Below are 17,893 nucleotides of genomic sequence, written 5' to 3'. Positions count from 1 at the left end.
ATCTGCTTGGGCAATGTGGCTGTTGTGATTGAATAGCAGTGTGTACAAGCTATGAGCTGTGGGTTTGAGTCTTGCAACAGTGCTATGTATGAAAGGATGAGGTGAAGCATAAACATTGAAGGATTGAGTACTGATTGATAGAGATTGTTGGTTGGTAGATGAGTGATGGAAAAATGATGAACTTAGCAGAGTTTGAGGCTAGAGGTGCAGCCAATAGGATATGGCATTTGAAGATGCATTCGCTGACCTTGACTGCTCATGTGAGATCAATAAATTTCTTTTTGCACTGCATCCATGTTCTTGGAGCGATACTCCTGGCATTGACCTCTGCATTTATCTCTCATCGCTGCCTCTGAGCAAGTGCCTGGAGGTCCTCTGCTCCCCCACCAACTTCATCTCCCCGAGGCTACAGGGCTTCTCTGCTTCTTTCCACCTCTTCAGCCAAGTCATCTAGTCTTCCAAAAACCTTGGTGCCCACACTCTCCCATGGTAAGTCATTGCCATGTTATTGCATAGTGCACTGTTTCCAATGATCTCAGCACCTCCAGCAACCACAATGTACCTTTAAGAAGTGCAGGTTGGCTTTAATGATGCAGGCTAGCTTTAGGTAGTAAAAACAGAAAATACTAGAAGTGCTCAGCATGTTGTGGCTTCTGTGGAGAAAGAAACAGATACAAAAATAGGTGGGAAAGCATGTTGTGATGAGGACACAAAGTATCTGCAAAGGGATATAAACAGATAAAGTGAGTGGGGAAAAATTGGCAGATGGTGTTCAATGTGGGAAAGTGTGAGGTCATCCACTTTGGTAGGAAGAATAAAAAGGCAGATTATTATTTAGATGGAGAAAGACTACAAAATACTGCAGTACAGAGGGATCTGGGTGTTCTTGTACATGAAACACAAAAGGTTAGCATGCAGATGCAGCAAGTAATTCGGAACGCAAATAGAATTTTGGCCTTTATTGCTAGGAGATTAGAGTTTAAAAATAGGGAAGTCTTGTTCCAACTGTACAGGGTGTTGGTGAGGCCACAACTGGAGAAGGATATACTAGCATTGGAGGCAGTTCAGAAAAGGTTCACTAGGCTGATTCCTGGGATGAAGGCATTGTCTTATCAAAAACGGCTAAACAGGTTAGGCCTTTATTCATTGGCGTTTAGAAGAATGAAAGGTGATCTTACAGAAACGTATAAGATTTTAAGGGGGCTTGACAGGGTAGATGTTAAGAAGATGTTTCTGCTAGTGGGGGAATCTCGAACTAGGGGACATAGTTACAGAATAAGTGGGCACACATTTAAAACTGGGATACGAAAGAATTTCTTCTCTCGGAGAGTGGTAAATCTCTGTAATTCTCTGCCTCAGAGAATTGTGGAGGTTAGGTCACTAAATGTATTTAAGGAGGCATTAGATAGATTTTTGAAATCTTGGGGAGTCAAGGGTTATGCAGAGCAGGCCCAAAAGAGGAGTTGAGGCCTGGGACAGATCAGCCATGATCTTATTGAATGGCAGGGCAGGCTTGAGGGGCTGAATGGCCTACTCCTGCTCCTATTTCTTATGTTCTTAATGTTTCAGGTCAATGGCCTTTCATCAGAATTGGAAGAAATTAGAAATGGAATAGGTTTTAAGCAGGTTAAATGGGGAGGATGGAAAAAGAACAAAAGGGAAGGTCTGTGATACAGCAGAAGATGCGAAACATTAAATGACAAAAGAATTAGTGATGCAGAGCCAAACAGATTGTAATGGGGTAAGTAAAGAAACAAAAGTTGTATCCAGAGGAGATGTGAATGGCAGAATGATGAACAACCATCCTCCAAAAGCAAAGACAAGAGAAAAACAAGAGCAAAACTGAAACATACAAAGAAAAGGAAACAAAATGGGGGCAGAGATTACAGTCTGAAATTGTTGAACTCAATGTTGAGTAAGGCGCCTAATTGAAAGATGAGTTGCTATTCCTTAATCTTGTGTTGAGCTTCATTGGAACACTGCAGTAGGTCGAGGATAGAGAGGTCAGCGTGAGAGCAAGGTGGAGAACTAAAATTGCAGGCTACTGGAAGCTTGGGATCATGCTTGCGAACTGAACAGAGGTGTTCCACAAAACAATCACCCAATCTGTTTTTTGGTCTCCCCAGATTGTGAGCAGTGAATACAGTATACTAAATTGAAAGAAGTACATGCAAATCGTTGTTTCACTGGGAAGGAGTGTTTGGGGCCTTGGATGGTGAGGAGAGAGGAATAAAAGGCTAGGTGTTACATCTCCTGTACTTACATGGGAGTGTGCCATTTGAGGTGATGGGGTGGTGGTGGTGATTGAGGAGTGGACCAGGGTGTCACGGAGGGAATTGTCCCTTCGGAATGCTGAAAGGGAGGAGAGCGGAAGATGTGTTTGGTGGTAGCATCATGCTGGAGATGGCAGAAATGGCGGAGGATGATTCATTAAATAGGGGGCTGGTGGGGTGACAGGTCAGGACAAGGGGAACTCTATCATGGTTCTGGGAGAGAGGGGAGGGGGTGACATAGGATTGCATAGGATATACAGAACAGGCCAGTAGGCCCAACCAGTCCATGCTGGCGTTTATGCTCCACTTCAGCCTCCTCCCAACTTTCCTCATCTAAATCTGTCATTTTAACCCTCTGTTCCCTTCTCCTTCATATGCTTGTCTAGCTTCCCCTTAAATGCATCTATACGATTAACTTCCCCTGAATTCCACATTTTCACCACTCTTTGCGTAAAGATGTTTTATCTGAGCTCCCTGTTTGGTTTCTTGGTGACTATCTTTTATTGATGGCCTCTAGTTATGCTGTTCTCCATGAGGGGAAACATCCTGTCTGCATCCACTCTGTCAAAATCTTTCATAATTTAAAAGACCTTTATTAGGTCACCCCTCAGCCTTTCTTTTTCAAGAGAAAGGAGACTCAGCCGATCAGTCCATTCCTGATATGTGTACTGATGCATTTCTGGAATCATTCATGTAAATTGTTGAGAGCAGAAGTGCAGGAAATGGAACTGACAAAGTCGAGGGCCCTATCAACATTGTGGGGGTGGGGTGGGAGGGAATCCTTGGTTAAGGAAAAATGAAGACATTACAGAAGTGCTGGTATGGAAGGTTGTGAGGGCATGTAGTTGTGGTACCTGTGGGAGTCAGTCGGCTTATAATGAATATTAGTGGACAGCCCACCCCCAGAAATAGAAACATAGAAAATAGGAGCAGGAGTAGGCCATTTGGCCCTTCGAGCCTGCCCCGCCATTCATTCTGATCATGACTGATCATCCAACTCAGTAGCCTGTTCCGGCTTTCACCCCATACCCTTTGATCCCTTTAGACCCAAGAGCTATATCTAACTCCTTTTTGCAAACATTCAATGTTTTGGCCTCAACTGCTTTCTGTGGTAGCAAATTCCACAGGCTCATCACTCACTGGGTGAGGAACTTTCTCCTCATCTCAGTCCTGAAATGTTTACCCCGTATCCTTAGACTATGACCCCTGGTTCTGTACTCCCCCACCATCAGGAACATCCTTCCTGCATCTACCCTGTCAAGTCCTGTTACAATTTTATAGGTTTCTATGACATCCTGCTTCACTATTCTGAACTCCAGCGAATATAATCCTAACCGACTCAATCTCTCCTCATATGTCAGTCCCGCCATCCCAGGAATCAGTATGGTAAACCTTCGCTGCACTCCCTCTATAACAAGAACATCCTTCCTCAGATAAGGAGACCAAAACTGCACACAATATTCCAGGTGTGGCCTCACCAAGGCCCTATATAATTGCAGCGAGACATCCCTGCTCCTGTACTCAAATCCTCTCGCTATGAAGGCCAACACACCATTTGCCTTTTTTACTGCCTGTTGCACCTGCATGCTTACCTTCACCGACTGGTGTATGAGAACACCCAGGTCTCGCTGCATATTCCCCTCTCTCAGTTTATAGCCATTCAGATAATCATCTGCCTTCCTGTTTTTGCTACCAAAATGGATAACCTCACATTTATCCACATTATACTGCATCTGCCATGCATTAGCCCACTCACTCAACTTCTTCAAATCACCCTGAAACCTCTCTGCATCCTCCTCACAACTCACCCTCCCAACCAGTTTTGTGTCATTTGCAAATTTGGAAATATTACATTTAGTTCCCTCATCTAAATCATTAATGTATATTTTGAATAGCTGGGGTCCTAGCACCGATCCCTGCGGTACTGCACTAGTCACTGCCTGCCATTCAGAAAAAGACCCATTTATCCCTAGTCTTTGTTTTCTGTCTGCCAACCACCTTTCTATCCATCGCAGTACATTACCCCCTATCCCATGCGCTTTAATTTTACATGCTAATATCTTATGTGGGACTTTGTCGAAAGCCTTCTGAAAGTCCAAATAAACCACATCCACTGGCTCCCCCTCATTAACTCTACTAGTTACATCCTCAAAGAATTCTAGTAGATTTGTCAAGCATGATTTCCTTTCGTAAATCCATGCTGACTCTGTCCGATTCTACCACTGTTCTCCAAGTGCTCTGCTATAAAATCTTTGATAATGGACTCTAGAATTTTCCCCACTATCGACGCCAGGCTGACTGGTCTCTCATTCCCTGCTTTCTCTCTACCTCCCTTTTTAAATAGTGGGGTTACATTAGCTACCCTCCAATCTGTAGGAACTGTTCCAGAGTCTATAGAATCTTGGAAGGATGACCACCAATGTATCCACTATTTCTAGGGCCACTTCCTTAAATAGTCTGGGATGCATACCATCAGGCCCTGGGGATTTATTGGCCTTCAATCCCATCAATTTACCCAACACCATTTCATTACTAATGCTGATTTCTTTCAGTTCCTCTCTCTCACTAAGTCCTGTGTTCCCCAACGTTTGGAGATGGAGACAGAGAAGTCGAGGAAGGGAGGGGAAGAGTCGGATGGACCATGTGAAGGTGAGAGAAGGGTGAAAATTGGAAGCAAAGTTGATGAAGTTTTCCAGTTCAGGGCAAGAACAGGATCCACCACCCATACAGTCCTCAATGTACTGGAAAAATATGTGAGTGAGGAGACGTAGGTAGCACAGGAACAAGGAATGTACAAAGCAGGCCCCGGAGATCGGGGAGGGGTCAAATTCAAACGGTGGCACCGTAGCTGTGGGGCAGCCCCACCGTGGGCCATGGAGCAGTCATAAAGGAGTGCCCCCCCATCCCTTGGGAACTCTGTTAGTGGTGGGGGGGGGGGGTTCGCGGTGGGGGGGGGGTGGGGTAATGGGGGGTAAGTGGCCCTTAATTGGGGACATTAAGTGGCTGAATTGGCCAACCGGAGGACCGCCATGCTGCTGAGGTTCCTGTCGCTGGTATTATGCCATGGCGGCGGGAAGACATTGGGCTTCCATCCCAACGCCTTTCCCTGCCATATTACCAGCCCTTCCACCTCCAAGGCTGTGTGCAAAGGACTGGTTAAATTCATCCAGTCAGCTGTTTCTCTCTCCACAAATGCTGTCTGAACTGCTGAGTATTTACAGTATTTTTTCCATCTGGCAACTAATTAATTGCCGTCGGGGCTCCCATCCCTTTAAAGGATGGGTGCACCCCCCAGGAGCTGATGGCCAATTGGAGGGTTTGCTTTTCAGTAGCCTCAGCAGCGCCACCAGGAGATATGGCCATTGATGGCAATACATCTGGAAGGGAGGATGCCATGGGATTAGTCCGCCCTCCCATAGAGGTAACTGAGGGCTGAGGGTGCGGGGGAAGTCAGGCAGGCCCCAGTGAGGTGGTTGCTGCAGGGCCGCACATAGCCAATGGGGCCCCTCCCCACCCCGAGCCTGCAGAGAGGCCGCCAGGATTCACCGGGCAGTCTCTCAATGCAGTGGACAGCCAGTGGTAAAATGCCAGCGTAGGCATGAAGCGGCCCTTAATTGGCCATTTAAGTGGCTCAGTTGGCCTCTGGGCGGGAGGACCATCCTCCACCTTACCTGCCACTGGTAAATTGTCATGGCGGCGGGAGGACGATGAACACTTGCTCCCCCGCCATTTTACCAGCCCGTCCCCAGAGGGCTGGTAAAATCCAGCCCATAATATTGGGCCCACTACTGAAATGTGCAGTGAATGAACAGTGCAGGGAGTGCTGACTGCACGCAGAAATCATAAGAATGCATCGGCAGCATGAAGTTGGTGTCCTGCCTGCATTACAATCATCGGGTATGGGTGAAAGGCGCATAATAGTTCCAGCAACTGCTTTCAGGAGTGATCCAATTTAACCCCCAGTATCTTTTATCTGGGCACAACTGGAACAAAGTTTGAAACTGCATGTTTGAGGTTTTGCAATAGGTTGTTTGTGCATATTTGTTGATCTTCAGGGTCAGTTGTGCCATAAGGTAAGCAAATTTAAACTGAACTTTGACCATTGAAGACTTGCTACTTTCCCCACATGATTTATTCTGTACTTCTGCCAGTTTCAAAGCAGTTTTTGAACAAAACGACTGAAGTCAGTATGAGCATTGACTATTTCCTAAACACAGTGACTTTGGAAGTTATTTTCAATATCTGCTCCACCTTTCCTGCACGTGTATTTTCACTACTTTATGTAGCCAGCTACATGCGTGACCAAGGTCTTCTTACACTGCCTAGGTGTAGTGAGAGCAAAGAAGTGATTTTAATCATGTAAACAGCATTCTCTCATTCACATCTCAAAAGTGCAGAACAGCTTTGCTCAAACCGCTGGAAATACTCAGCAGGTCTGGCAGTATCTGTAGAGAGAGAAGCAGAGTTAACGTTTCAGGTCAGTGACAATTCTTCAGAACTGCAAATATTAGAAATGTAATAGGTTTTAAGCAAGTAAAGCAGGGGTGGGGCAAGAGGTAACAAAAGAGAAGGTGTTGATAGGCCAAGTCCACAGAGAATAACTGACCAGATGGTTATGGAGCAAAGGCAAATGGTATGTTAATGGTGTGGTTAAACAGAGGGACTGATCCCTTTGGAATGCTGACAGGTGAGGGGAAGGGAGGATGTGTTTGGTAGTGGCTTCACGCTGGACGTGGTGGAAATGGCGGAGGATGATCCTTTGGATGTGGAGGCTGGTGGGGTGGAAAGTGAGGACAAGGGGAACCCTGTTGCGCTTCTAGGAGGGAGGGGAAGGGGTGAGGGTAGAGGTGCGGGAAATGGGCAGGACACGGTTGAGTGCCCTGTCAACCACGGAGGGGGTGGGGTGGGGTGGGGTGAGGGGAATCCTCAGTTGAGGGAAAAAGAAGACATATCAGAAGCGCTGTCATGGAAGATTGCATCATCAGAGCAGATGCATCAGAGACAGAGACACTGGGAGAATGGGATGGAGTCCTTACAGGAGGCAGGGTATGAAGAGGCGTAGACGAGGTAGCTGTGGGAGTCAGTGGGCTTAAAATGAATATTAATAGACAGCCTATCCCCAGAGATGGAGATAGAGAAGTTGAGGAATGGAAGGGAAGTGTCAGAGATGGAACATGTAAAGGTGAGAGAAGGGTGGAAATTAGAAGCAAAGTTGATACAGTTTTCTAGTTCCGGAAGGGAGCAGGAAACGGCTACGATACAGTCATCTTTTAAAAATGTCTGGTGTAGCTGTACAAGTATGACACTAATCAACACATCTGTCTATGTGATTCATTCTTCAAACAACTGGAATTCTTCAGACTTTCAGCTGCTACAGCACCCCTTGAGAAAGTGGCCACTGAATCAATGGGCGGATTCTTACGGCCTTTGAAGATTTTCTGAGGTGAGAAGCAAAAGTGGGGCCTGATACCACTGGTGATTCCTGGTTGCCCCCTTGCGCAATCTTATTGGAGGAGGCCAATTAAGAGTCTGCCTCTGAGACTGCCATTCAATTAAGGATGATGAGTGGGACAGCCACCCGATTGGCACAATGGGAGTGCTCACAGCGTTGTCTTGCTGGCAGCCCTACTAGGGGAGGTGGGCAGGAGAAGGCTAGGGTGCCTCAAGATGGAAGTGCCCTTGGAAAACGTGTGAAATTATTAAAACTTTTTATGGCCACAGTTGCAAGGGGACCCCCTCCACAAGATGACCTATGGCTGCAGCTGTGGCCTTGTGGCAGAAGCAGCTCTGGGGAGGGGTGGGGGGATAAATAAAGAAGGCATCAAGCCACCACCCCACCCACACCCTCTACACCCCCTAGCCTGCTGCCAAGAGCCTACTTCAGGGACCTCTTGGGCTTCCCTGGCAGCATCCCTAATCTGTCTTCAAGTAGCCAGTTAATTGCCACTAAGTTGCTATTCGCTGCTGCCAGGTAACCACTGGAGATTGACTGGAGGTGAGAATGCGAACCTGATGGCAATCTGTTGAATTTTTGAATAGTTGAGTGCATGAAGGAAACTGAAAGGAACTGAAAAAGAAAGGAAGAATGTGAACAAGCAAAAAACATGAAAAGCAGACTGTGTAAGCTTCTCTAGATATGTGAAAAGGAAATGTTTGGCTAAGACCAATGTGGGTCCATTACAGGCAGAGTCAGGAGAATTTATAATGAGGAATAGAGAAATGGCAGAGAAGATAAATGATTACTTTGTGTCTGTCTTCACTGAGGAAGATACAAGAAATCTCCCAGAATTCGAGATCCAAGGGATTGGGGGAATGAGAAATTGAAGGAAATTTAGTAAGATGGTTGTATTGGAGAAATTAATGGGGCAGAAGGTTGATAAGTCCCCGGAACCTGACATTCTACATCCCAGAGTGTTGATAGTGGTAGCTATGGAGATAATGGATGCATTGGTGATCATCTTCCAAAATTCTCCACATTCTGGAATGGTTCCTGCAAATTGGAAGGTAGCAAGTGTCACCCCACTATTTAAGAAGGGAGGGAGATAGAAAACAGGGATCTACAGACCTGTTAGCCTTTCATCAGTAGCAGGGAAAATACTAGAATCCATTTTAAATGATATGATATAAGGACACTTAGATAATAATGATCTGATTGGGCATAGACAACATGGATTTACGAATAAGAAATCATGTTTGACGAACCTGTTGGAGTTTTTTTAGGATGTTACCACAGAATTGATAGAGGGGAGTTGGTGGACATAATATACTTGGATTTTCAGAAGGCTTTTGATAAAGTCTCCCACAGGAGGTTGGTTAGCAAAATGAAAGCACATGGGATAGGAGGTAATATACCGGCATGGATTAAGGATCGGTTAACAGGCAGCAAACAGAGTAGGAATAAATGGGCCATTCTTGCATTGGTAGGCTGTGACTAGTGGGGTACCGCAAGGATCAGTGCTTGGGCCCCAGCTGTTCACATATATATCAATGATTTGGATTTGGTGACCAAAAGTAATATTTCCACGTTTGTGGATGACACAAAACTGGGTGGGAATGTATGTTGTGAGGAACATGCAAAGCGGCTTCAAAGGGATTTGGACAGGCTAAGTAAATGGGCAAGAACATGGCAGATGGAATATAATGTGGAAAAATGTGAGGTTATCCACTTTGGTAAGATGAACAGATGTGCAGAGTATTTCTTAAATGCTAAGAGATTAGAAAGTGTAATTGTACAATGGAACCTGGGTGTCCTCGTCAATAAGTCACTGAAAGCTAACATGCAGGTGCAGCAAGCAATTAGGATGCCGAATGGATGTTAGCCTTTATCACAAGAGAATTTGAGTGCAGGAGTAGTGAATTCTTGCTTCAATTGTATAGAACCTTGGTTAGACCACACGTGGAGTACTGTGTGCAGTTTTTGTCCCCTTATTTTATTGCCATAGAGGGAGTGCAACAAAGGTTCATCTGTCCTATGAAGAGAGATTGCAAAAGCTGGACCTGTATTGTTTAGAGTTTCGAAGAATGAAAGGTGATCTCATTGAAACCTACAAAATACTTAAAGGATAGACAGGGTAGATGCAGGTAAGATGTTTCCCCTGGTTGGGGAGTCTAGAACCAAGGGATACAATTTAAAAATATGGGGGAAGCCACCTAGGACCGAGATGAGATGAAATTTCTTTACTCAGAGGGTTGTGAATCTTTGGAATTCCGTACCACAGAAGTCTGTGGAAGTTCAGTCATTGAGTATGTTTAAAGCAATGATTAACAGATTTCTAAATACCAATAACATAAAGGGATATGGGGATTGTGTGACCTGTAGACCCTACAAAGTCTTCCTTACTTACATCTGGGGGCTTGTGTCAAAGTTGGGAGAGTTGTTCCACAGACTAGTCAAGGAACAGCCTGACATAGTCATACTCACAGAATCATACCTGACAATGTCCCAGACACCACCATCATCATCCCCAGGTATATCCTGTCCAACTGGCAGGACAGACCCAGCAAAGGTGGTGGCACAGTGGTATACAGTCGGGAGGGAGATGCCCTGGGAGTCCTCAACATCGACTCCGGCCCCAATGAAGTTTCAAAACATCAGGTCAAACATGGACAAGGAAACCTTCTGCTTATTACCACCTACTGCTCTCCCCCCGCCTCAGCTGATGAATCAGTATTCCTCCATGTTAAACAACACTTGGAGGAAGCACTGAGAGTGACAAGGGCGCAGAATACACTTTGATTGTGAGACTTCAATGTCCCTCAACAAGAGTGGCTCGGTAGTCCACGACTGACCGAGCTGGCTGAGTCCTAAAGGACATAGCTGCCACACTGGGTCTGCAGCAGGTGGTGAGGGAACCAACAAGAGGGAAAAACATACTTGACCTCGTCCTCACCAATCTGCCTGCTGCAGATGCATCTGTCCATGACATTATTTGTAGGAGTGACCCACGCACAGTTCTTGTGGAGACGAAGTCCCGCCTTCATAGTGAGGATACCGTAAATAAGTTGTGTTGTGTGGCACTACCACCGTGCTAAATGGGACAGATTTCGAACAGATCTAGCAATGCAAAACTGGGCATCCATGAGGCGCTGTGGGCCATCAGCAGCAGCAGAATTGTACTCAACCACAATCTGTAACCTCACGGCCCGGCATATCCCCCACGCTGCCATTACCATCAAGCCAGGGAACCAACCCTGGTTCAATGAAGAGGGCATGCCAGGAGCAGCAGCAGGCACATCTCAAAATGAGTTGTCAACCTGGTGAAGCTACAACGCAGGACTACTTGTGTGCCAAACAGCGAAAGCAACATACGATAGACAGTGTTAAGCGATCACATAACCAACGGATGAGATCTAAGCTCTGCAGTCCTGCCACAACCAGTCGTGAATGGTGGTAGACAATTAAACAACCAACTGGAGGAGATGGCTCCACAAATATCCCCATCCTCAATGATGGGGGAGCCCGAGACATCAATGCAAAAAGTGAGGCTGAAGGATTTGCAACAATCTTCAGCCAGGAGTGCTGGGTTGATGATCCATCTCAGCCTCCTCCTGAAGTCCCCAGCCAATTTGATTCACTCTGCATGATATCAAGAAACAACTAAAGGTGCGAGATACTGCAATGGCTATTGGCCCTGATAATATTCCGGCAATAGTACTGAAGACCTGTGCTCCAGAACTTGCCGCGCCCCTAGCCAAGCTGTTCCAGTACAGCTACAACACTGGCATCTGCCCTGCAATGTGGAAAATTTCTCAGATATGTCCTGTACACAAAAAGCAGGACAAATCCAGCACAGCCAATTACTGCCCCCTCAGTCTATTCTCAATCATCAGTATAGTGAGGGAAGGTGTTGTCAACAGTGCAAGCAAGCGGCACTTGCTCAGCAATAACCTGCACACTCAGTTTGGGTTCCGCCAGGGCCACTCAGCTGCTGACCTCATTACAGCTTTGGTTCGAACATGGAAAAAAGAGCTGAATTCAAGGCGTGAGGTGAGAGTGACTGCCCTTGACATCAAGACACCATTTGACCGACTATGCCATCAAGGAGCCCTAGCAAAACTGGAGTCAATGGGAATCGGGGGAAACTCTCCATTGATTGGAGTCTTACCTAGTGCAAAGGAAGATGGTTGTGGTTATTGCTGAATATAGAGACATGTTGTTGAAGCTTTTCATCTTGCACACATCATGACATTCGCAAGAATAACCAATGTAAGGGAAAACAACAACTTGTACTGCATGAGAAGAGAGTGCTGATTGGTTGGCAAGTGAACTCTGATTGGTAGAGGCCATGGCGAATGTACCAGTTTACGGTGACTGAAAGTTAACTGCCAAGCTTTGTTTAAAATTTAAACCAGGCAGCTTGACTCTGATTGGTCAATGCATTGCCCTGAAGAATGAATCAGCAAATGGCAGTCACCTATTTTGTTCAGCTGAAACTGGTGCAATGTTTGTACATATTCTTTCTGTCTGCAAAGAACAGGGCCCTGTATATGTAGCTTCCAGTATGCACAAATGCGCCACACTGCAAACCCTACTGACAATCCTAAATTGGTTGTCAGCATAATTCTTTGCACACTGTGGATTATTTAGCCTATCACACAAATGAGCAATGTGATATATGAATTTCAATGCCAGTGTGATGCTAAGTATATAGTCCCAAAGACTGGTGGATCATATCAAACAACATGTCCCTTCTGCTGTTCACAATGGGCAAGGTTCGGGTCATACCCAACCAGCCCGTGCTTGCAAAACTCAAAACACAGTGTCCAACATTAGATGTGATTCCGTGATTGGACAACATTTGCTCTTAACACTCCCAGAAATCAGTACATATCCCTATCCCCTCCATGATCGGACCTCCCCTCCCCACAATTGGACCCCCTCAGTGAGATTGTGAATCAGCCCCCCCACCCCGCCCTCGCAATCAGGAATCCCTGCAATTGGGATGACCCCACAGTCAAGATCCCGCTTCGCAATGGGGAACCTCCCCCACAACAATCTCTCCCAGACCCCTCACTATATGTATCTGCTCCACTGTGGCTTTGTGCTGTAGGCTTCCCTGCCTGAGCCAAAAATCAACAAGAAAAAAATGCAAAGGCACTCTACAGTCAAAAACCCATTCTTTACACCTCAAAACAGCCGCGAGCTCACTACCACTGGCCCCTCTCCCGCCCTGCATGGTAGACATCTCCAGACTAAAATCGAGGCCTTTGCCTCTCAAAGACTCGGCTTAAACCCATGCAGGGTAACTTCTCATCTTCCATGAGAGAGTGCTCAAGGGAGAGCCGACAAGATTCTCAAACACAAGTATGATGTGAAGGCTCCACCATCTGAATATGTATATTAGCATGCACTTTTTCAATGGTGAAAGTAGCATTAAAAGGAGAAGGGCTGGTTTCCTTCATCAATATATTCAGAACTGGCCTTTGGAGAATATATTGATCTTTTATAGGACGGTTGTTTATCAGACAACAATTAAAGGGAACAAAGGAAGAAAAATCACATCATTTGTTAGGCTCAATATTTCAACAACTGAAAGGAAGCAAGAAAATTGTGAGCATAATAAGAAGTTCAGTGTGTTATTTATAGGACTGCTGTGCATCAAAGAACAAAGAACAGGACAGCACAGGAACAGGCCATTCGGCCCTCCAAGCCCGCGCCGATCTTGATGCCTGCCTAAACTAAAACCTTCTGCACTTCTGGGGACCGTATCCCTCTATTCCCATCCTATTCATGCATTTGTCAAGATGCCTCTTAAACGTCGCTATCGTACCTGCTTCCACCACCTCCCCCGGCAGCAAGTTCCAGACTCTGCACTCACCACCCTCTGTGTAAAGAATTTGCCTCGCACATCCCCTCTAAACTTTGCCCCTCTCACCTTAAACCTATGTCCCCTAGTAACTGACTCTTACACCCTGGGAAAAAGCTTCTGACTATCCACTCTGTCCATGCCGCTCATAACTTTGTAAACCTCTATCATGTCGCCCCTCCACCTCCGTCGTTCCAGTGAAAACAGTCCGAGTTTATCCAACCTCTCCTCATAGCTAATGCCCTCCAGACCAGGCAACATCCTGGTAAACCTCTTCTGTACCCTTTCCAAAGCCTCCACGTCCTTCTGGTAGTGTGGCGACAAGAATTGCACGCAATATTCTAAGTGTGGCCTAACTAAAGTTCTGTACAGCTGCAGCATGACTTGCCAATTTTTATACTCTATGCCGCGACCGATGAAGGCAAGCATGTCATATGCCTTCTTGACTACCTTATCCACCTGCGTTGCCACTTTCAGTGACCTGTGGACCTGTACGCCCAGATCTCTCTGCCAGTCAATACTTCTAAGGGTTCTGCCATTTACTGTATACTTCCCACCTGCATTAGAACTTCCAAAATTCATTACCTCACATTTGTCCGGACTAAACTCCATCTTCCATTTCTCCGCCCAAGTCTCCAACTGATCTATATCCTGCTGTATCCTCTGACAATCCTCATCACTATCCGCAACTCCTCCAACCTTTGTGCCATCCGCAAACTTACTAATCAGACCAGCTACATTTTCCTCCAAATCTTTTATATATACTACAAACAGCAAAGGTCCCAGCACTGATCCCCGCGGAACACCACTAGTCACATCCCTCCATTCAGAAAAACACCCTTCCACTGCTACCCTCTGTCTTCTGTGACCGAGCCAGTTCTAAATCCATCTTGCCAGCTCACCTCTGATCCCGTGTGACTTCACCTTTTGTACCAGTCTGCCATGAGGGACCTTGTCAAAGGCTTTACTGAAGTCCATATGGATAACATCCACTGCCCTTCCTTCATCAATCATCTTCGTCACTTCCTCAAAAAATTCAATCAAATTCGTGAGACACGACCTCCCCTTCACAAAACCATGCTGCCTCTCGCTAATACGTTCGTTTGTTTCCAAATGGGAGTAAATCCTGTCCCGAAGTATTCCTCTCTAATAGTTTCCCCACCACTGACGTAAGGCTCACCGGCCTATAATTTCCTGGATTATCCTTGCTACCCTTCTTAAACAAAGGAACAACATTGGCTATTCTCCAGTCCTCTGGGACCTCACCTGTAGCCAATGAGGACGCAAAGATTTCTGTCAAGGCCCCAGCAATTTCTTCCCTTGCCTCCCTCAGTATTCTGGGGTAGATCCCATCAGGCCCTGGGGACTTATCTACCTTAATGCTTTGCAAGACACCCAACACCTCCTCCTTTTTGATAATGAGATGACTGAATCTATCTCCACTCCCTTCCCCAGGCTCATCATCCACTAAGTCCTTCTCTTTGGTGAATACTGATGCAAAGTAGTCATTTAGTACCTCGCCCATTTCCTCTGGCTCCACACATAGATTCCCTTCTCTGTCCTTGAGTGGGCCAACCCTTTCCCTAGTTACCCTCTTGCTCTTTATATACGTATAAAAAGCCTTGGGATTTTCCTTAATCCTGTTTGCCAATGACTTTTCATGATCCCTTTTAGCCCTCCTGACCCCTTGCTTAAGTTCCTTCTTACTGTCTTTATGTTCCTCCAGGGATTCGTCTGTTCCTAGCCTTCCAGCCCTTACGAATACTTCCTTTTTCTTTTTGACTAGGCTCACAATATCCTGCGTTATCCAAGGTTCCTGAAACTTGCCAAACTAATCCTTCTTCCTCACAGGAAGATGCCGGTCCTAGATTCTAATCAACTGACGTTTGAAAGACTTCCACATGTCAGAAGTTGATTTATTCTCAAACTGCCGCCCCCAATCTAAATTCTTCAGTTCCTGCCTAATATTGTTATAATTAGCCTTCCCCCAATTTAGCACCTTCACCTGAGGACGACTCTTATCCTTATCCACAAGTACCTTAAAACTTATGGAATTATGGTTAATGTTCCCGAAATGCTCCCCTATTGAAACTTCGACCACCCGGCCAGGCTCATTCCCCAATACCAGGTCCAGTATGGCCCCATCCCTAGTTGGACTATCTACATATTGTTTCAAGAAGCCCTCCTGGATGCTCCTTACAAATTCTGCCCCATCCAAGCCCCTAGCACTAAGTGAGTCCCAGTCAATATAGAGGAAGTTAAAATCACCCACCACTACAACCCTGTTACCTTTACATCTTTCCAAAATCTGTCTACTTATCTGCTCCTCTACCTCCCACTGGCTGTTGGGAGGCCTGTAGAAAATCCCCAACACCGTGACTGCACCCTTCCTATTCCTGAACTCCACCCATATTGCCTCGCTGCATGACCCCTCCGAGGTGTCCTCCCGCAGTACAGCTGTGATATTCTCCTTAACCAGTAATGCAACTCTCCCACCCCTTTTACATCCCCCTCTATCCAGACTGAAGCTTCTAAATCCTGGAACATTTAGCTGCCAATCCTGTCCTTCCCTCAACCAAGTCTCTGTAATAGCAACAACATCATAGTTCCAAGTACTAATCCAAGCTCTAAGTTCACCTGCCTTACCTGTTAACTTCTCACATTGAAACATATGCACTTCAGACCACCAGTCCCGCTGTTCTCCGCAACATCTCCCTGCCTGCTCTTCCTCTTAGTCTTACTGGCCTTATTTACTAGTTTCCCCTCATTTATTTCACTTGCTGTCCTACTGCTCTGGTTCCCACCCCCTGCCACGCTAGTTTAAACCCTCCCGAGTGACGCTAGCAAACCTCCCAGCCAGGATATTTGTGCCCCTCCAGTTTAGATGCAACCCGTCCTTCTTGTACAGGTCCCATCTGTCCCTGAAGAGTTCCCAATGGTCCAGATATCTGAAACCCTCCCGTCTACACCAGCTGTTAAACCACGTGTTTAGCTGTACTATCTTCCTATTTCTAGCCTCAGTGGCACGTGGCACAGGGAGTAATCCCGAGATTACAACCCTAGAGGTCCTGTCTTTTAACTTTCTACCTAACTCCCTAAACTCCCCCTGCAGGACCTCGTCACTCTTCCTGCCTATGTCGTTGGTACCGATGTGTACCACAACCTCTGGCTGTTCACCCTCCCCTTTCAGAATGCCCCCTGTCCGTTCAGAGAAACCCTTGACCCTGACACCAGGGAGGCAACATACCATCCTGGAGTCTCACCTCCACAGAAGCGCCTATCTGTGCCCCTGACTATAGAGTCCCCTATAACTATTACTCTTCTGTGCTTTGTCCCTCCCTGCTGAACAAAAGTGCCAGCCGTGGTGTCACTGCTCTGGCTGCTGCTGTTTTCCCCTGATAGGCCATCCCCCCAACAGTATCCAAAACGGTATACTTGTTAGAGAGGGGGATAGCCACAAGGGATTCCTGCACTGACTGCCTGCCCCTTCTAGCGGTCACCCATCTATCTGTCTGCACCTTGGGTGTAACCACTTCTCTAAAACTCCTGTCTATGACGCTTTCTGCCACCTGCATGCTCCTAAGTGCATCCAGTTGCCGCTCCAACTGATCAATGCAGGCTGTGAGGAGCTGCAACTGGGTACACTTCCTGCAGTTGTAGTCTTCCGGAACGCTGGAAGCATCACGGACCTCCCACATCTCACAGGTGAAGCACTTCACCCTTCTAACTGACATTTCTAGCACTAATTAATAAATTAATAAAAAATAAATAAATACTTATTAAATCCTTACTAAATTGTTATAATTAACTATATGGTCCCTGGCGCTAGAAACCGACTATAAATATTAAATACTAACTATGCAGTAATCTCCTCCCTCTGGTGTAGTTACTTGACTTATTAATTAGTTAATTAGGGTTTTAATCAATTTTTAATCAATGTTTTCTTTTCAAATTCAGTAAAGATTCCCTACCAGCCAATCAGGTCACAGCTTTCCTGTAACGTCACTTTCAGTTTTTTTTTTACCAGAGGTAAGTTTTTATATTTACCGGTCCAGAACTCCGCCCTCCGAGTCTTCTCCCAGTTAACTGTGCTTTTTGGAAGCGCTCGGCTCCCCTCACTCTGAGGACAGGTAGGAAATGAAAGGAGCTCCTCACTCCCTCCTCACCGAACTTGCTCAGTTACCAAACCTCCACTATGGCACTCTAATGCAAGCCAAGTCACCACTCCAGTGCAAGCAAAGGATACAAGAAGGAAATCTTTTTTCAACCATATTTAACCTAAAATGTATCTTTCAATAATATTATTAGGTGAGT

General features: G+C 46.0%; 1 protein-coding gene across 3 annotated transcripts in view; it reads left to right on the top strand.

Annotated features, from left to right (window-relative positions):
- Positions 1-17,893, top strand: part of LOC137373973 (probable G-protein coupled receptor 139) — a 58,731-nt gene that overhangs the window by 8,884 nt on the left and 31,954 nt on the right. Inside the window, exons 1-2 of one of the 3 annotated variants that reach the window (XM_068039669.1) lie at positions 6,496-6,750; positions 7,634-7,716. The exons of 1 other annotated variant lie outside the window; for it this stretch is intronic. The gene's annotated coding sequence lies outside the window, so the exon portion shown is untranslated. Of the gene's footprint in view, positions 1-6,495; positions 6,751-7,633; positions 7,717-17,893 lie in introns of those variants that run through there. One more of the 3 variants, XM_068039671.1, reaches the window with a different exon arrangement.

The sequence above is a fragment of the Heterodontus francisci genome, chromosome 9, assembly GCF_036365525.1.
Source record: "Heterodontus francisci isolate sHetFra1 chromosome 9, sHetFra1.hap1, whole genome shotgun sequence".
Classification (NCBI taxonomy): domain Eukaryota; kingdom Metazoa; phylum Chordata; class Chondrichthyes; order Heterodontiformes; family Heterodontidae; genus Heterodontus; species Heterodontus francisci.
The sequence above is the reverse complement of the archived record's forward strand: the minus strand, read 5'-3'. Positions and strand labels throughout refer to the sequence as shown.